This window comes from Choloepus didactylus, chromosome 24 (assembly GCF_015220235.1).
Source record: "Choloepus didactylus isolate mChoDid1 chromosome 24, mChoDid1.pri, whole genome shotgun sequence".
NCBI classification, from domain to species: Eukaryota; Metazoa; Chordata; class Mammalia; order Pilosa; family Megalonychidae; genus Choloepus; species Choloepus didactylus.
In genome coordinates, this window is record NC_051330.1 from 3,328,863 (window position 1) to 3,337,843 (window position 8,981).

At 38.3% G+C, this 8,981-nt stretch overlaps 1 protein-coding gene across 1 annotated transcript in view; it reads left to right on the forward strand.

Annotated features, from left to right (window-relative positions):
- Nucleotides 1-8,981, forward strand: part of LOC119520029 (immunity-related GTPase family M protein 1-like) — a 379,546-nt gene that overhangs the window by 357,453 nt on the left and 13,112 nt on the right. The window lies entirely within an intron of this gene.

An 8,981-nucleotide genomic window follows, 5' to 3' on the forward strand; every position in this document is an offset into this window, starting at 1 on the left:
GTTATATTATGACACCTTCAAATTTCTCTTCTTGGCATTGACTTAGTTGTTGGCAAAAACAGCAGATGCTGGTTTAGCTTTACCTTTTCTAGGGAGAGTATTTCCTCTCTGCTCTATGTTTGGTCACTTTCACATCAAGAAGTCATCCGGGAGTCAGGTGATCTTGAGTCCTGTCCTAAAATATGTTCTTTCATGGAACCAATATGAAAGTTCTCTTTCAGTCTCTTTCTCCCTGTGATGCCCACCTGGGGTAACTGGAAATATATTTCAGGACAGGACAAAAGCAGAGGAAGAATCCTATGCCATGATCTGGACTGAGCAGGTCAAACTAACCTGAATGTTCTGGTAACTCAGTGTGAACATTTAGAGCTGAACTCTGCCCCACAGGACCTCATTTCTGTAAGGGACTGTGGTAATGAAACATTTAGGAGGATGGGCTGGGGATCAGGGTCCCTCCTTTTGGAGGCTAGGCTGTGGCTGGATCGGTGAATGATGCTTGTAGTTCATTACTCAAATTTAGGAAGAAATAAAGCAATTGATGAACATCATTTACATGTTTAAATTCATCCAATTTTTTCACCCTCCCCTAGTGCCTCCCCTGGGATAGCTGAAAATGTGTGCATCAGAGAATGTGTTATGAAATATCACCACAGGATATATGAGGTTTGTTGATTCTCCATCCTAGTTGATTTCAAGGACATATAGTTTATCTGTCCCCACTCAGTTTAGCACTTGTCGTTCCTTACGTTCTAGAGAACACTGCACCTGGATTGCAAAGAAAAATCTGCAGCCCCATTCTGCTGTTTACTGCTTGTGAAGTTTCTAGGATCTCAGAGGATTTTTTTGATTTTGCATTATAAAATCAAATTAGTAATAATCTTACATTTGTCAAGAAAACTAAACCTGCCAGGATGTATTATAAAATATAATGCAGTTTACAGATGTGTCATTTTATAACTATAGTATCTTAAATTCTTCTCATTTTTGTTTGTTTGTTTTGTTTTCTTTCTATGTACTGACAAAGACACAACAAATTCTAGAGTGTGCACCTTTAAACAAGGGACTGGACCTGGATACATGAAGCTGGGAATGTGATAGTCATTCTGGCATGCCCGATGTGGACCATTCCCCTTCAATTATTCTGCTGGAGTGTTTACTTCTGGACTCACCTGTGGGTTTATCCTCACTATTATTATGTTTTCCTTACCCACATCTTCTAGATTGATAGCTATGTGTGTTCTTGCATTGGTGTCGTGGCAGTGAATGCTGTTTCAACCCTGGGTTCCTCTACTTCTCAGTCTCTCTGAGAACGCTCACGCCAGGCCTCTCGAGTCACAGCTGGCCTGCCGACTAAGGGACACAGAGCCCGTTTTGGTTTGCTAAAGCTTCTGAAGTGCAATATAGCATGTCAAAAAGGTGAAGAGGCAGCCAACACAAATGGAGAAAATATTTGGAAGCCATATATCTTTTAAGAGACTGATCTCCAGCATATAAAATGAAATCCTGAGTCTTCCAGGAAGGTGGTAGATTAAGAGAAATAGAGAAAAATTCTTCAACATGAAAAACACTGGTGCCACTGGCCAGGCAGGGAATTCTACCCCACATAGTGAGGAAGTTGCTGGAGAGACCTAGAGACTGAATTTATGATGGCTGAGTGTTCAGCCCAGAAAGCCACTGGGGATGGGTGGCTGGAGCCAGATGATGAGCATTCCATGATCCATGCACCCACCATTCTCAGCGATTGGCTGCGATGATAACCCTTTATAGCCCCATGGCCAAGAGCCCCCATGCCAGGGACTGATGGTTGCAGCTGACAGACAAGCACGGAAGGGGGCAGCTTTACATGTTCCATGCGCCCATCTCAGCTGCTGGCTGAGGAGATAACCTTCACAGTCCCACACCTGAGAGCTCCCATGAGGGAACTCAAGATTCAGCAGTCTTGTTTTTTAATGAAACCCCATGTTGTGAACAGCCAAAAGGCAAGGGCAACACATACAAGTGTCAAGAATTCCTCCCCAACCCCAGGGACTCATGGGCACTCAGTGGACAGGGACCGTGGGGCATTTGAGCTGGAAGGTGACATGTGCATATCTGCAGCATGACAGTAGTCCACGTGCAGCCCTGGGGAATGCTGGGACCGCTGTGCCATGAGTGGAATCCCTGTCCAACTGTGCAGGACCTGCTCCCCTCACAAAGGGGAGACAGTCCCCTGTGCACATGGAAAATTGCTGCACTGATTGGATTTCCACCAAGCTTGGACCCCTGCTCAGTGCATCAACAAAGTTGGGGGAGAACTAGATTGAGGTAAGAGGTGCCTCAAGAGAGCCATCTGGTAGGACAGGGATAGTGCACTCCACCAAGCCACAGCTCTGCCAAATTATAGATAAATGTTCAAATAACTCTGCATATCCTAAAATAACCCTATCAAGATAAGCAAATACCATGAGGCCAAAAACAACAAAAAAATTTTAAAATGTATGAAGAAACCAGAAGATATGGACAATCCAAAAGACCAAGTTAAAAAGCCAGAGGAGACACAAAACTTGGAGCAATTAATCAAAGAAGAATACACAAATCTCCAAAACATATTCAATTTAATGGCTAAGGACATAAAGGACATCAATAAGACCCTAGAAGAGCATAAAGAAAAATTTGAAAGGGTAAATAAAAAATAGCAGATCTTATGGAAATAAACGTTACTATTGATCAAATTAAAAATATACTTGAGACATACAACAGCAGATTTGAAGAAGCAAAGGAAAGAATTAGTGAACTATAAGACAGACAATGAAATATGAAAGCACAAAAGAACAAGTGATGAAAAATATTGAAAAATTTGAAATGGATCTCAGGGAAATGATAGACAACATGAATCACAGAATTATAAGAATCATTAGTGTTCCAGAAGGTGAAGAGAATAAATAGTAAAGGACTAAGAAGAGCATTCAAAGACATTGTTAGAGAAAAGTTCCCAACCCTTCTTAATGACATAAATATGCAAATCGAAGATGCCCAAAAAACTCCAAATAGAATAAATCCAAATAAATCCTCTCTGGGACATATGGATCAATTGTCAAATACTGACAAGAAGGGGAAAGCTTTGAAAGCAGCAAGAGAGAAGCGATTCACCATATATGAAGGAAACAACATAAGAATAAGTAGGGACTACACAGCAGGCACAAGTAGGCCAGAAGGCAGTGATATGACATATTTTAAATTCTGAAAGAGAAAAGTTGCCAGCCAAGAATTCTTTATCCATCAAAACTCTCCTTCAAAATTGAGGGAGTGGGGAGGCAGGGCAAGATGGCAGAGTGGTGAGGTATGGAATCTAGTTGCTCCCCTAGAGCACCTGGTAAATAGTCAGGAACAGTGTGGAACAGCCACTTCAGGGCTTTCTGTGACAAGTCACACATCATACACTAATGTGGAAAGGGTGGAGTGGCTGAGATCACAGCAAAAAGAACATAGTTCCCTTATAAGCCACCATACACATGCACAATTTTCCCTGTATATAACACTTCACATTATGTTTGTACCTTTGTTAAATTGATGAAACAATATTATAATTATTATACTATTAATTATATAGTTTACTTTATGTTTTGGATGGATATTCTAAGCTTTAAAAAATATTTTGGTAACATTTATATGACCTGTAATATCCCTTTATAACCACTTTGAAATATGCAAATAATGGTGTCAATTACAATCACAATGTGGGGCTACCATTATCACCATTCTTACTGTTCTAGTTTGCTAATGCTGCCATTATGCAAAACACCAGAGATGGATTGGCTTTTACAAAGGGAGTTTATTTGGTTACACAGTTACAGTCTTAAGGCCATAAAGTGTCCAAGGTAAGTCATCAACAATTGGGTACCTTCACTGGAGGATGGCCAATGGTGTCTGGAAAACCTCTGTTAGCTGGGAAGGCATGTGGCTGGCATCTGCTCCAAAGTTCTGGTTTCAAAATGACTTTCTCCCAGGATGTTCCTCTCTAGGTTGCAGCTCCTCAAAAATGTCACTCTCAGTTACTCTTGGGGTGTTTGTCCTCTCTTATCTTCTCAGGAGCAAGAGTCTGCTTTCAACAGCTATCTCCTAAATGTCTCTCATCTGCAGCTCCTCTCTCAGCTCCTGTGCATTCTTCAAAGTGCCCCCTTGGCTGTAGCAAGCTTGCTCCTTCTGTCTGAGCTTAGATAGTGCTCCAGCAAACTAATCAAGGCCCATTCTGAATGGGCACAGCCACACCTCCATGGAAACTATCCAATGAAAGACCTCACCCACTGTTGAGGGATCACATCTCCACAGAAACATCCAATCAAAAGTCTCCAAACCAATCAACACCAATATGTTTCCTGCCCACACAAGACTGCATCAAAAATAATGGTGTTCTGGGGCACATAATACATCCAAACTTACCTGACATTTGTATATCTTCTTTGGAGAAATGTTTATTCAAGTATGTTGTCCACTGAAAAAGAATGGACTGCGTTCCTTTTCCTTGTTGTGTTGTAAGAGTTGTTTATATATTCTGCATTAAAACTTTAGGAGTTTTAAAAAAAAAAAAACTTTCACATATTTTTACCCATTCTGTAGGTTACTTTTCTACTTTCTTAGAGTTGTTCATGCATGAATGCTTTAATAGTGATGAAGAGCATTTATCCATTTTTTTTTTCTTTTCTTTCTCTTGCTTTTTTGTATAAAGTCAAACATTCCATTGCCTAAGAGAAGGTTCTACAAATGTTTTTTCCATGTTTTCTTCCAGGTCTAGATAATTTTGGTTCTTATATTTAGTTCTTTGATTCATTGGGTACACATTTATTCATGTGCTTGTGTATATCCAGTTTTCCCTGCACTACATTATGAAGAGACCAGTTGCTTCCCATTGACTGGGCTTGGCAATCCTTTCAAAATTCATTTTGGCGTACACATAAAGGCTGCTGTTTGAACTCTAAACCCAATTCCACTGGTCTATATGTCTCTCCCTGTGACAGTACCAGGCTGTTTTGATTACTGTATGTTTGTAATAAGTTTGAAAATCAGTAAGATTGAGCTCACCAACTGGTTCTTTTTAAAGATGATTTTGACAATTCAAGGCCCCTTACCCATCCATATGAATTTCATAATTGGCTTTTTAATTTCTGCAAAGAAAGCTATTGGTATTTTGATTAGCATTGCATTGAATCTATAAATCACTTTGAGCAGAATTGACATTGTAACAATATTTAGCCTTCCAATCCATGAACATAGAATATCCTTCCCTTTACTTAGTTTTTCTTCAATTTTTTAAAACAAAAATTTTTTTCATGTTCAAGTCTTTACATTCTTGTTTAATTATTTTCCTAGATATAAACAGGCTTTAAGTAAGTGTTCAAGTGAAATGAAGAGTTGCACATGACTCTTAGGAAATTGAAACAGTTTTGTTACTGATATGGAGAAACTTTTAGTGGTCTGGATAGATCAAATGAGCCACATTTATTCAATCCATAGTTTAATCTAGAGAAATGTTTTAACCATCTTCAATTTTGTCAAGGATAACAGAATTCCAGAAGCTGCAGAAGAAAAATTTGAAGTTAGGAAAGCTTGGCTCATGAGGTTTAAGGAAAAATGTCTCCATAACTTAAAAGTTCAAGTTGAAGCAGCAAGTGCTGATGTACAGCTGCAGGAAGATATCCAGATGATCAGCCTAAGAAAATTGATACATGTGGCTACACTAAACAACAGATTTTCAATGTAGATGAAAGAGCCTTCTACTGGAAAAAGATTCCATCTAGGATTTTCATATATAGAGAGGAGAAGTCAATACCTGGCTTTAAAGCTTAAAAGAGAGGTTGACAATCTTGTTCAGAGCTAATTCAGGTCATGGCATTAATTTGAAGCTAATGCTCATTTACCATTCTGAAAATCCTAGATTCCTTAACAAATATGCTAGATATCATTTGCCTATAAGTCTAACAACAAAGCCTGCCTGACAGCAAATCTGTTGACAGCAGCATATTAAATATTTTAAGCCCACTGTTAAGACTACTGCTCAGAATAAAAAATTCATTTTAAAATACTATGGCTTATCAACAATGCACCTTGTCACCCAAGATTTCTGATGGAGGTACACAATAAAATGAATGTTCTTTTCATCAGTGCTTGTGCAACATCCAGTCTAAATCCATGGATCAAAGACTTATTTCTAATTTCAAGTCTTATTATTTAAGAAACACATTTTGTAAGACTATAGCCGCATAGATAGTGATTCCCTGAAGGATATGGGAAAAGTCAACTGAAACTTTCTGGAAAGTATTCACAATTCTAGACGTCATTAAGAACACTCAGGATTCATGGGAGGTGAAAATATCCATATGAACAGAAATTTAGATGAAGTTGACTTAAAACCTCCTGGATGACTTTGAGGGGTTTAAGACTTCATGCATAAGGGAACTCCATTATTGTCACACCTCACATAAAGGAATGCAGATGTTTTTATCTTTACAGTTGAGGCTCCTCTTCAAAATCACCAGACCATGGCTGCTCTCGCTGCCCAGATCTGTCACCAGTTCTGTTCCCTGATCCAGACCCAGATCCTCTCCTCATGGTCCCACATTCCCTCAAGGCTCCCACAGCAGCATGGCTCTCCCACAGCTTAGCTCCTCCTGTCCCAGTCATCTGGTAGACCAGGAATGTATTGATGACTGGAGATTTGATTCACTTTTATGTGATAAAGCTATTTTTTTCAGACAATAGTTTAATTTCTGACCATGCTTTTCAATTTCTGCTCACATTTGTGCTCTTCAAATCCCACATCTTCACACTGGAATAATTTTTCTTTTGCTGAATTAAATTCTTTAATAATATTTCAGCAATCAGGGTCTAGAGGTTGTAAACTTGCCAATACTTTGAATGCCTGAAAATTTAGTCACTGTGCTATCACTTTTACAGAATTGATGGCTGGGTGTAAAACCCTAGATTTACAGTTATGTTCACTGACAGCTCTGAAGCTATCCTTTGCTGGCTTTATCATGATGAAGAAAACTGCTTCCAGTCTAACCATGTACTACGCGTAATCTGTCTCTTCGCTCTAATGGCTTTGAAGATATAGAACAAATCATTGACACTCTCTATTTTCACTATGAAGTCCCCAGATATGGGCTTATTTTACTTATCCTTTTCAGTATTTATAGTGCACTTTTCATCTGAGTATTTTTCTCTTCTCTTCTGAAAGATTCTCAGCCATCACAGATTGAAATGTTGATTCCATCCTTCTGGAATTTTTGTTAAACATAGTTTGGAGTCTCCAAATCTGTTCTCTGTGACTCAACTATATGCTATCTCCTTGTCCTTCTGTGCTAGATTCAGAATTAATACCTCAGAATAATCTTCTAGTTTACTAAATTGTTTTCTACTATTTCCAGACTACAATGTATCCTATATAGATTTATTGGTCTTCATTTTAAGCAATTATGCGTTTGAATTCCAAAATTTCCAATTAGTTTTGCTTTAATATTTATGTGTCCTTTCTTTTGTCTCCCTCTGTTTTAGTCTTTTTGCATTTTTTTACTTTGTTTACCTCTGAGGGCCTTGAGTATGCATATCTTAAGGTCATTTAAGACTATATGAATTTCATTTCATCTGGATAAGTCCATCATCTAAGGGGTAAGGTTTATTCATGTGTTTAGGAATAGAGTTGCAGGCTTATTTTGTGGAGAAAAGCAGGGAAACTCTCCCTGCAATCCTGCAAATCCGTGCCCTCAAACGTGTAGACACACACACGCCTGTCTAGAGGTGCTGAGATTGTCTCCATTTAGCCTCCACATCCTGTTGAGAGTCTGGGACACTATTGTCAGTTCAAAAGTCTTACTTCACGGTGCTGGATATTGGAAACACAGATCTTCAAGTTACCATGCCTGAGTTCCGCTTCCTAATTAGGATGCTGTATGTGGTTCTACATATTTTTCTCGTCCCAGGCAGTAGTTGGTATCAGACATTTTCTTTTATTTATTCCCCTGTGATTGGAAATTAAGTGAAAACAGCATGATAGTATTAGTCAATTGCAATCCTTGATGCACGACTGAGTCTCATCATTACTCCATGCATGGCTTTATTTATTCAAATATATATTTAATTAGTTATTTTAAAAATGAAATAATCAGAGGGCACTCTGTATTATTCTTCCAATTGCAGTTTTTCCTGTTTTACAAAATGTGTTATGTAATGTTTGGGTATTTTTTCATCTAATATTTTGAAGATTTCCCTCCATTTGTCAGCATGACACTGCTTTTTATTCATGTAACTACTTTTTATATCCCACTGGCTCCACGTACTGCAGCATTTCATCTATATTCCTGTTGATGGACATTTGCTTTGTTTGCAGATATTTCTTTTTTTGCGAGCAGTGCTGCTTGGAACATTCTTTTACCTGTACATTTGCAAAACAGGAGGAAAAGTGACATCATAGGGAGTGTGAATGGTCACTTTATGAGATGAGCCCCAACTGTTTTCCAAAGTGGTTGCACAAATTTGTACTTCCAACAGCAATATATGAGTGTTTTAGTCAGTTCACATTTCCTCCAATACTTGCTCCTATTAAACTTTGAAAATTTTTGCCAATTTATTGGGTGTGAACCGTTATCTCATTGTTGTCTTGATTAGTGTTTCCCTGTTACCAATTATTTTTAACATCTCTTCATGAGGTTTGTCCTTTGTCAAGTGCCTGCTGTATTTTCAAAACTATAAAGCCTAAAGACAGTTAAATAGTTCATCATAGAAAAGAAAACTTCAAGAGCAAAGCTAATAATGTTAAAGAGTTGATACAAGAATGTGAACATACAATTCAGGGGAGTGGGGAAGGCATGGTTCTGGGCAATAAGGATAATAAGATGACTAGCTCTTTACCTTAAGATGAATTTAATGTATGATGTTCTCATGCAACATCACAGAAAATTCCTTGTAATTTGTATAGTGTTTTCTCATTTTTTTCCAGAGAAACCATC